This window comes from Tiliqua scincoides, chromosome 5, assembly GCF_035046505.1.
Source record: "Tiliqua scincoides isolate rTilSci1 chromosome 5, rTilSci1.hap2, whole genome shotgun sequence".
NCBI classification, from domain to species: Eukaryota; Metazoa; Chordata; class Lepidosauria; order Squamata; family Scincidae; genus Tiliqua; species Tiliqua scincoides.
Window position 1 is genome coordinate 126,005,453 of NC_089825.1, and position 11,060 is coordinate 126,016,512.

The 11,060-nt window shown below is 51.4% G+C and overlaps 1 pseudogene; it reads right to left on the bottom strand.

Annotated features, from left to right (window-relative positions):
• Positions 1-23: 23 nt before the first annotated feature.
• Positions 24-8,421, bottom strand: LOC136653521 (olfactory receptor 13G1-like; annotated as a pseudogene).
• Positions 8,422-11,060: the final 2,639 nt, after the last annotated feature.

The following is an 11,060-nucleotide window of genomic DNA, read 5'->3' on the forward strand; positions in this document are numbered from 1 at the left end:
TCTATTTGTTGTTGCAGCTACAATTAAGATAAGAATCTTTGGAATAGCATATTTCTTCTGACAAGTTGCTTGAGACCCTCTTTAACCTCCCTGTTTCTGAGAGAGTAGACGATTGGATTGACCACAGGGGGTACCACTGAATATAGGAGAGAAATCATCTTGTCTTCATCCAGAGAGTAGATGGAAGCAGGCCTAGTAAATGTGTAGATGATGGTGGAAAAATAAAAGGTGACTACGAGGAGGTGGGAAGAACAGGTGGAGAAGGCTTTCTTCTTACCTTTGGTGGAACGAATTCTGATAATGGTTCTTAGAATAAACCCATAGGATGTCAGTGTTAGTGCGCAGCTACCTATTGCAATCAGTACATCAGACACAAAAACCATGGTTTCATTGAGACTGGTTTCTGAACAAGAAAGCATGAGCAAAGGGGGCAGGTTGCAAAAGAATTCTGGTGGCACGTGTATTAGCGCGCCACCGGCGTTTACCCTGCCCTCTCACGAGACACAGGACGGGCCAGCCTCGCAGCCGATTGGCTGGGGGCTAATTGGTCTGGGGCCACGTGCAGGCTGCTCGGAGAAGCCCGCGCAGTCGGGACCAGGCAGCAGTCAGGGAAGGACCTCTTGCACGCTGCTCCCCGACTCAGGCCACGTTGCTGGGGCCTCGAGCCCAGCAGACTTGGCTGCAGGCGCCCGCCTGCCCGCCTGCCCTCTCGGCTTACCTGTGGGCAGCGAGCGGTTGCTGGTGGTGTCGCCTGGGTTGGGCTTCTTGGCTGGGTTGCGGTGGGCTGCCTTGAGGGGGCGGCGGTCCAGCTGCGCCCCTCTGTGGCCGCGTGTGTGCGGCTGGTGTGCCCATGCCTCCGGTGGGCTTGGTGTGCCTTGGGGCTGGTGCTTGGCTGCTCTCCTCGAGGCTGCTGCCTGCGCTCAGCGAGAGCGCTCAGCGGGAGCCGCTGAGCGCCGGACCTTCCCCCCCACCTCCCTCGCTCAGCGCCCGACCCCCCCATCTCCCCAGGCTAGTTTGGGTGGCTAGCGCTTGGGCGCCTGGCGGCTCTGCACAGGTCCGTGTTTGAGCCTGCTGGTCGTTTGGGGTGCCTGTGTGAAACGGGTCGCCTGCTTGGTGTGCAGGCGCCCCGTGGGAGCGCTGTTTGGGCGCGTGCCTGGCTGCAGCTGGTGCCTGCCGCCCTTGGGGTTGCTCTGCCTCCTGCCCGGCTGCTTGTTGAGCCTGCAGGCAGAGGTACCAGGAGCTTTTCTCCGCACCTTCCTCCGTGTGTTTGGGGCTTTCAGAGGTTGCCAGCCTCCTCCCTAGCACATAGCTGGAAAGGGCATTTTACCAGGATTTTGCTTCCTTTGCATGCCTGTAAGGCCTGGTGGCTGAGTGGTGTTTTACACTCAACATTGAGCAAAGCTAAGCAGAGTCAGCTGTGGTTCAAAATTGGATGGGAAACCGCAAGTTGGATAACTGTTTTGCTGTGTTATTTGTATGCTAGTTTAAAAAAAAAAATAAAAAAAAAGGGGGGGGGGAGAAAACAAGAAGTTGATTGGATAAATAAATAAAGAGGTGAGATTTAAATAAATAAATAAATAAATAATTATTTTAATAAAAATAAATAATAATAGTAATAAAATTTTTTTTTAATTAAAAAAAAACAAATTCCATAATTAAGGAAGTTGTAGTTAAAATATAAATTAATAACAAAACAAACAAACAAAAAAAAAAGAATTTTGAAATTAAAATTGAATAAAAATAAGATCAAGGGCGTGGGAGAATTAGAGTAGCTTAGTGGTAAGTATTATAAGGTTGATTGGTTAGTTATCACTGCTTCCCCCCCACAGTTCAATCGTCACTATGCCTAAGAGAAACAAGAAATCCGGGGGGAAGGCCCCAAAGCGCCCCCCCCCAATCCCGCACCAGCTTCCTCCTCGGATGAGGAGAATGATACAGCTGAGCTGCGGGCCCTGGTTGCACGGGTGGAGACTCTTGAGAAGGAGAAAGCAATGCGTGACGCTGGGTTGGGAGATGGTGGTAGCACATCAGGTGCTCCCCCCCCCAGTCGAAGGTCTACCAGAAAAGGGCGTGGTGCAAAGCTCATGGAAATCCTCTCTTCCAGGTTAACTGCTTTGGAGAAACCAGTTGAGCGGCACGCTCCGCCTGGACCTCCTGTTGTTCAGGTGCAGGCATCAGACCCTGAGGAGCAGCAGCATTCGCAAGGAGCATCTTGCCAGGCAGTACCCATGCCTTCAACGGGTGAGAGCGGGCAGATGGATAACTCAGCCTGGGCTGGTGTATGGGATGAGCGTGAAGGTGTAACTTCCCCAGTGTTGGCACCTGCGACTCCGTTGCCGTATTGGCCGACTTGGGGTTATTCTCAGGTGCCGCAAGTCCCCCCCTTTCCATATTCACCAGGAATATGGCAGCAACCTGGGATCTCCTCAGGGGCGACAGCATCCCAAGTGGGGCAGACCGTGGCTGCCGCTCTGCCGTTTACGGGGGTTTCCCCAGTCTCTGGTGTCCCGTATGGCCTCGCCCCTTATGCCAATGTCCCATATGGGGTTTTTTCTCAGGGAGCCACAGAAGGGTCAGGTGAGCGTCCGCGAGTGGCTTATGGGGATGTGGCCCTGCCTTTGGGTGGTCACCTTGCCTTGGCAGTTAAAGAGAAAATTTGGAGGGGCGAGTTTGTTGATGTTTTTACTTTATTGCATAAGGAACCTGAGCCAACCCTGAAGGTGGGTGACCCAGCGCCTGATCCCCAAGTGGCACGAAGGCGGAAAATTGATAAGAATTGGAATAACTGGTTAAATGGATACATTATTTATGCTGCAGTTGTTGTTCAGATGCAGCCAGCACGGGCAACTGCGCTTTTTAAGTACCTGGATATTATCCACAGGGCGTTCCGCGAATATGCGGGCGTGGCCTGGCTTGCATATGATGAACATTTTCGTTTACGTGCTTCGCACGACCCCGCCCTTGACTGGCGGGTTCCACAGTGGGAATTGTGGGTCCAAATTGTCCTGCCGGCCCGGTCCAATTTGGGTGACCGATCTGATAGTGGGCATTTGATTGCTCGGAGCACCACCGGGCCAGTGGCAGGGATGTCAGGAGTGCGTTGGGTTCAACCCCCCCGCTCTTGCTACGAGTTTAACTCCACAGGGCGGTGCAGTAAGGCAGGCTGCACTTTAGCACATGTCTGTGGGCAGTGCAACGGTCAGCACTCAGTGTCCGTGTGCCCCAAGTTGGCAGGTTTTAGGAAGGGTCCCAGGCCCCAAGCTGGGCAGGCCAAGAGAGGGGGCGGTCAGCCCCCTCAAGCTGGAAAGGGGGCCCACCCCGATTAGAGTAGAGGCGTTGGCTTCATTTTTGAAGGGGTATCCGAAGTTTCAAGATGCTCAGATATTATTGGAAGGTTTTTCTAAAGGATTTCGGATTCCCGCGCCTCCTCCCTCCAGATCTACCTGGACCAGGAATCTCCCATCTGTCAAGGGAATGGAGGGGATAGTTCAAGCTAAGATAGATAAGGAATTGGGAGCCGGCCGTTTGGCGGCCCCTTTAAGTCTCCTCCGTTTCACAAGGTTCAGGTGTCCCCTTTAGGTGTAGTCCCCAAGAAGGTCCCTGGGACCTTCCGTCTCATTCACCATCTGTCCTATCCTTACGGGGACTCAGTTAATGATAGGATCCCTGCGCACCTTTGTTCAGTGCACTATACTTCGTTGGACCAAGCTATCGGGGTGGTACGTGGCTGTGGCCGTGGTGCCCTCATGGCCAAGGCGGATATTGAGTCTGCATTCAGACTCTTGCCCGTCCACCCCGATGATTTTTGTTTGCTTGGTTTTCAGTTTAACGGTTCCCTATACCTGGATAAAGCGCTGCCAATGGGATGCGCAATCTCCTGTGCCCTTTTTGAGAAATTTAGCTCCTTTTTGGAGTGGGTAGTGGTGAGCAGGGCACGACTCGCCTCAGTGGTCCATTATCTTGATGATTTTCTTTTCGTGGGCGCGGGTGGATCTGATCAGTGCCTGCACCTGCTACATACCTTTGTGGCTGTGTGCAAGGAGTTGGGGGTTCCCCTTGCCCATGAAAAGACTGAGGGCCCCTCGACTACCCTTACGTTTTTGGGTATTGAATTGGACACTGTACAGCAGTGCAGTAGACTGCCTGGTGATAAGTTGGTTAGGATGCAGCAGTTAATTCGTGCTGGCCTCCAGGCTCGGAAATTGTCCTTGAGGCATTTGCAGGTTCTGGTGGGGCATTTGAATTTTGCCTGCAGGGTAGTTGCCCCTGGTCGAGCCTTTTTGCGGAGGCTGTGTGATTGCATGGCGGGTATCAAGAAGCCTCACCACCGCCTGCGGATCACACAGGACATGAAGGCAGATTTGGTAACCTGGTTACAGTTTTTGGAATTTTATAATGGTGTATCTTTTTGGCGGCAGGAGTGTTTACTTGAGGCGGAGCTGCAAGTTCACTCTGATGCTGCGGGTGGTTTTGGGTTTGGAGTTTATTTTAGAGGGAGATGGTGTTCCGCCCCTTGGCCGGATGCATGGGTTTCAGAGGGGGTTACAGCGGACATGACTTTTTTGGAGCTGTTCCCCCTTGTGGTGGCAGTTCATTTATGGACAGAGGAATTTGCCAACTCCACCGTGCGTTTCTGGTGCGACAACCAAGCAGTGGTGTTTGTCGTTAACCAGCAGACGTCCCGGTCCCCACGGGTTATGAGGCTGGTGAGGGTGTTCGTTTTGCACTGCCTTAAAAATAACATCTTGTTTTTGGCTAAGCATGTCCCGGGTCTTGACAACGGCATAGCCGACGCCCTATCTCATTTTCAGGTGGAGCGTTTCCGTCAGCTGGCACCGGGGGCGCTGTGGGAGCCCGATCCGATGCCCCTTTGGCTTTGGACCCTTGGCTGTGCAGAGTGCAACATGTAATTTGGTCTGCGCTCGCGCCTTCTACCCGTCACAGCTATCAAAGTAAGGCAAGGGAATTTGAGGCCTTTCGGGCAGCCCTGGCCTTACCCCAAGTCTGGCCTATTCCTCCGGAACACCTGATGCGGTTCCTGTTATACCTGCATAGCATTAATGTAGCTTGTAGGTCTTTATCAGTGTACTTGGCGGCATTGGCATTTTGTGCCAAGGCCTCAGGTTTTGCTGATGCTACTGCAGACTTTAGGGTACGCAAGTTGGTCGAGGGTTTGAAGAGGATCTGTCCCCCTATGCCTGACCGGCGTAAGCCCATTACCCCTGGGATTTTAGTCAGGTTGATTAATCGTTTTGAGGTGCTGTCTTCGACTCCTTATGAGTCCTTGTTGTTTAGAACCATCAGCATCATTATGTTTTTTGGTGCCTTCCGCCCCAGTGAGGTTTTATATGCTTCAGCGGGCGACGAGTCTGGGAGAGCCTTACAGCTGCAGGATGTACTTATTAAGGCTGATGTGGTCATTATCACTCTCTGTCGTTCGAAAACTGACCAGCGGGGGGTGGGTTTTAAAGTGCGACTGGGCCTGGCGCAGAACCTAGCCTTGTGCCCAGTAAGGACACTTCGGTCTTACTTGGCTGCACGTCCTGCGGTTCGGGGTGCCTTGTTCTGCCATGTTGATGCCTCACCTGTTACGTTTTTTCAGTTTAGGGTCCTTTTTCGCAGGGCAGTGGCGGACCTTGGGTTTCGGGCAGAAGATTACGGCCTGCACTCTTTCAGGATTGGGGCTGCATCGGCTGCAGCTGATATCGGCCTCCCAGCTCGGGACATTCAGAGGATTGGCCGTTGGCGCTCCTGGGCATTTAAATATTATGTCAGAGAGCCTGACGAGCGCTGAGTGGGATGGGCTCCGCTATTTCCCCCTCGCCCTGGTGGTAGGGGCGAGGGGTGATGCAGATACCACATGAAATTTCCGGGCATGGCCCGTGACAGCGGTTGGGCGCTCTTTGTTCTGGCATTGCCAGTTGTTTATAGTGGCACTGCCACATGTTCCTGTGTTGCATGCTATATTTCCGGGTTTGTCCCGTGACAGCGGTTGGGCGCTCTCTTGCACTGGCTTCGCCAGGTGCTATATAGTTAAGTGATGCATGTTTCTGGAATTGTGATTCCTGTTTTTTCCTGTCCACAGGTTCCAGGGCGGGAGCAGTTCGGGTCCTTATCTGCGGCCACTCCATCGTTTTCTGGGCAAGGAAGAGGGCGGCCTCCAGTAGCTTTGGCACGCAGCTGCAGCTCGGTTCATTGGCTACTGTGCATTGGGTTGCACGGCGGGGAATGCTGTGGGATCAGCTTCTTCCCGCTTTTTATGAGTTTGTGCATGCCCATGCCCCGCCTCACATCATTGTTATTCATCTGGGGGAGAACGACCTGGGCCAGAGGACGACTCTGTCCTTGAGGCTTCAGGCCTGCAGCGATATTCTCCACATTAGTCAGTGTTTTCGCGGGATGGTCATCTTATGGTCTGACCTCTTGCCTCGCAGGGTTTGGCGTTATGCCTCTAATGTTAAAAAGATTGAACTGGCTAGGAAGAAAGTAAATTCGTATGTGAGGTGGGCGGTGCTCCGTCATGGAGGCGGTGTCATTTCTCACCCAGGCATCAGCTATGATGTGCCCCAATTGTTCAGAAGCGATGGAGTACACCTTTCGGTGTTTGGCAATGATGTTTTTCTTCGTGATTTGCAACAGGGCCTGCGGAAATTTCTTTCCGTGTGGGGCGGTGGGGCCAAGCGCTAGGCTGACCCCCCGGGTGGCAGGTGTCGTGCGGGTTTTGGGTAGGTAAGGTCATATCGGTGTACACCGCAGGGTGGCAAGGGCCGGGTGGACTCCACGCTTGGTCATGCTGGCATTCCCGGCTGGGTGACGCAGGCTGGATGAACCTCGGCCTGGTGGTAAAGGCGCACCGCGGGTTCGCTCGGGTGGCCTGAGCTAGCCTGCCACCCTGCCCCTTCGGGGTGACAATGAAGGGGGCGGCAGGCTTGTACTGACGCTGCCCAGAGTCTGGTGTGGTCGCCCAAATCAATATAGGGGGAAGTAGACGGGCAGCTCCGTTTCCCCCATGTAGAACCCGCATGACTTATTTGTTAGGCCCTGTTGCAATCTGAAGTATATTTAAATAGTTAATAAAGTGGCCCTTTGTACCATATGCCCTTGCCTGTGTCTTTATTGGGGGGTGCTGGGTAATTCTGGTGGCACGTGTATTAGCGCGCCACCGGCGTTTACCCTGCCCCCTCACGAGACACAGGACGGGCCAGCCTCGCAGCCGATTGGCTGGGGGCTAATTGGTCTGGGGCCACGTGCAGGCTGCTCGGAGAAGCCCGCGCAGTCGGGACCAGGCAGCAGTCACCCACCCGCCCACCCTCTGGCAGTCCGAGACTAGCTGGTCGCCTTCTGGGGCCGGGTAGGAATTTTTGCCATCAGCCTAATTGGCACATAGGTTGGTGGTTTTTTGCCTACCCCGGACTGTGGAGTTAGGGGCGGAATGGGGGTTTTCCATAGGTCTTCTTGGTCACTTTAGGCAGGTGTCGTGCGGGTTTTGGGTAGGTAAGGTCATATCGGTGTACACCGCAGGGTGGCAAGGGCTGGGTGGACTCCACGCTTGGTCATGCTGGCATTCCCGGCTGGGTGACGCAGGCTGGATGAACCTCGGCCTGGTGGTAAAGGCGCACCGCGGGTTCGCTCGGGTGGCCTGAGCTAGCCTGCCACCCTGCCCCTTCGGGGTGACAATGAAGGGGGCGGCAGGCTTGTACTGACGCTGCCCAGAGTCTGGTGTGGTCGCCCAAATCAATATAGAGGGAAGTAGACGGGCAGCTCCATTTCCCCCATGTAGAACCCGCATGACTTATTTGTTAGGCCCTGTTGCAATCTGAAGTATATTTAAATAGTTAATAAAGTGGCCCTTTGTACCATATGCCCTTGCCTGTGTCTTTATTGGGGGGTGCTGGGTAAATGGTTCACAATGTTGGAGTCACAGAAGGAGAGTTGAAGAACAAGACCAGTATGAACGGCAGAATTGGCCATCCCACTCACCCACACTCCCACACGTATAGCCACACACACCTCTTTTCTCATGATGACCGTGTACCTCTAAGGGTGACAGATGGCTGCATATCGATCGAAAGCCATAAAGGAGAGAAGGACTATCTCTGTCCCCAAAGCCCAGATGAAAAGGTAGACTTGTGCGATGCAGCCCCGAAAAGTGATAGCCTTGTGGTGGACCAGTTGCGTCTGCAGCATTTTGGGAGTCATAATGGATATGCAGAATAAATTCACTAAAGACAGGTTGACCAGTAGGAAGTACATTGGGGTGTGGAGTTTCCTGCAGGTGCTTATGGTGACGATGAGAAGGAGGTTGAAAGTCAAAGCTACTGCATTGATGGTGGTGAACAGCCAGAAGATAAGCCCTTGCAATTCAGGGTTACTGCTTAGCCCAACCAGGATGAACTCCGAAACAGCCGATCGGTTCTTCATTGAGGTGCTTCTGATAGCACTACCCCCGAGGCCAAAGCTGAGTCATAGAGATTGCAGTTATTATTTGGCTGAGAATATTCACTAGCTCCCATTTAGCAAGATTTCTCAATGAGGGCGAAAGGACCACATGATAAAAATTGTGTTTTGTCTTCAGGTTTTTTATTTTTTTAAAAACAAATGTCAGAAGAATTATAGGAAAGGAGGGTATGCATAGGTTATAAGCTGGGTTTCTTATGGTTTGAGCTGCTTCTTCCCAACTCCCTGGGGTCTAAGCTTCTTTCAGTCCAATCCTGTCTTGCGCTGGAACAGGCAGGCTGGCGGGCCTGCACTGTATCCAGTATAAGGTTCAGGCAGCTTGTGGCTCAGCCCGATGCAAGGGGAGGATTCTCCCCTAATCCTGGGGCGAGCCACTGCAGCCCCAATGGGCTACTTGGATCTGTGCCACTGAAATTTTTGGCACAAATCCGAGCAGACTGGGACTGACCTGGGCTGCCTGGGAACAGGGTTAGGATCTGGCACAAGTGCTGGTTCCTTCCCCTGCCTTCCACTCCCTGCCTACCCCTGGGAACGCTCACCACCCACCCTGGAACGCCTCCCTCCCACCTTTTCCTTGCCCTCCCCACACTCCTCAACCCCTATGCTGGCCAAGCTTGACCAGCGCAAATTCACCCATCCCCGGAGCCTGCATCGGCACAGGGAGGCCAGTCACATCCATGCACTGGCCTGTCTCCTGCTAGAGTGGTGTGAAAGTGCTTTACAGACTGAAAAAGACAAGAAAACTGCAAACATAGAAGCATAGGCGCACGACCAGCAATATTAACAGAGAACTGAGACATGAGCACATTTCCAGACTATCCATGTTTGTACCCTGGCAGAGAGATGCTCCACCACACAGCCTGCATCTTTCAAAGCACACATCTCATGGGTGTCTTTTGTTGCTTGAACAATGACTTCATTCAGCTGGGAGTAGAGTGCGTGTTGCAGGGAACTGATCTGCCTTGAGTTTCCTGCTGGGTTGCAAAGCTGGGGCGTAAAAGGTTTTAAAATCCATCCATCCATCCATCCCTCCAATTTTGGTTAGCAGAAGTGTTTGTGTCTTTATCAAAGTATGGGTTTAGTTCAAAGTTTCCTCTCTGGGAAACTCACATAGTTTGTACCTTTCCTTTTGTACCACTTGAGATTTGTCTAGTGTTTTCATTGGGGCCCACCATTCTGGAGCTTATATATTTCTGTTATGTTGTACTCAGTATGGCAAAGTGTGAATCCTGATCCATGTATATTAAGAGTATCTCCAATGCTGAAATAAGCTGCAATACTAGGAAGGAGCTCTCTCTCTCTCTCTCTCTCTCGGGGGGGGGGGGTAATATGAGGAGCATCTGAGAGCAAAAATGATAGCAAATTCCACCCTAAACCTCAAACATTTTTTGGACCTGGAAATTTACTTTCTGATTTTTAAATTCAGTTTGAACTTTTGTCCAAAGATCAGGGAAGGGGGAAGTATTTGGCACAGTGAATGCATGAACACACACACACACACACACACACACACTGGATGGCCCTTTGACTCTGTAACAATACAGTATTTTACTGTGGAACATAAGTCAACCATACAAAGTGAGAGGAAATGGGTATCCTTACCTGGTTTTTTAATGGCTGAAAAATATACATTGGTTGAATTTCTAGGCATGACATGGGTTGCAGAACATGCTTTTATATTGCACAACAAATGCTCTTAGGGTGGACTTGCAACTGAAAGTAGTCATGTGAAAAGAACCTGGAATCTTCCATATTTACGTGACCGAAGACAGGAAGCTCAGTGCTACGGAGAGTGCTTTGCCCTTCCCATCCAAACAAAGCAGGAATCCAACAAAGATCTGATCAACAATGGCTGAGCAATCTTAAGACCTTTTCTGCAGCAGAATAATGGCACCACTGGGAGAAAGACCTTTGAGGCACCGCAAGGGATGCTGTCATCCTAAAAGGCTCATGTAGGCAGGCACCTGTAGAAATGTCATGAACTGTAAATGGGGATGTTGCTCAGGACAGGTGCACTGGATCAGGAAGTGTAACACAGCTTGCCAAACTTCTGTTTCATTGAAAACTTTGCTTCCTGCAAAATGCAGTGGTTGATTTTTTTTTTTTTTTTAAATGTGGAGGATCAATCTCACTGAAGAAGATAATAGAGGCTACCCAGATTTTGTGGCTGTTTGCTAAGGTGTCCCCACAATGGTTCAGTCTTCAGGACTCTAAAAACATAGGTCTGCCACTGCTCTACCCTATAGATGTATCCCAAAAACCACTTCAGCATGACTTTGGAAGGGAATATTTCGTTTTATGAACTTGAGTCAGCCTTTCCCTTTAGTCGTTTTTCCCACTAAGGAGATATTCCTCTGGTTGTTTTTTTTTTTTTTTTCTCTCCCTCTCTCTCTCTCCCCCCCCCCCCAATATCTTTTCAAATAAACTTCAAATTAGGTTCCAAAAAGGCTGCTTTATCTCTTTCCACCTTTACTGGCTCATTTCTTTAAAATGAGCTTTTAAAGCTCATTTTAAAGCTCCCTTTGTCAGCTGGGAGGATCCTTTTTTTTCCAGGTGGGGGCTGGAGCCTGGATCCTGTTTCAAAGGCAGGTGATGTGATACAC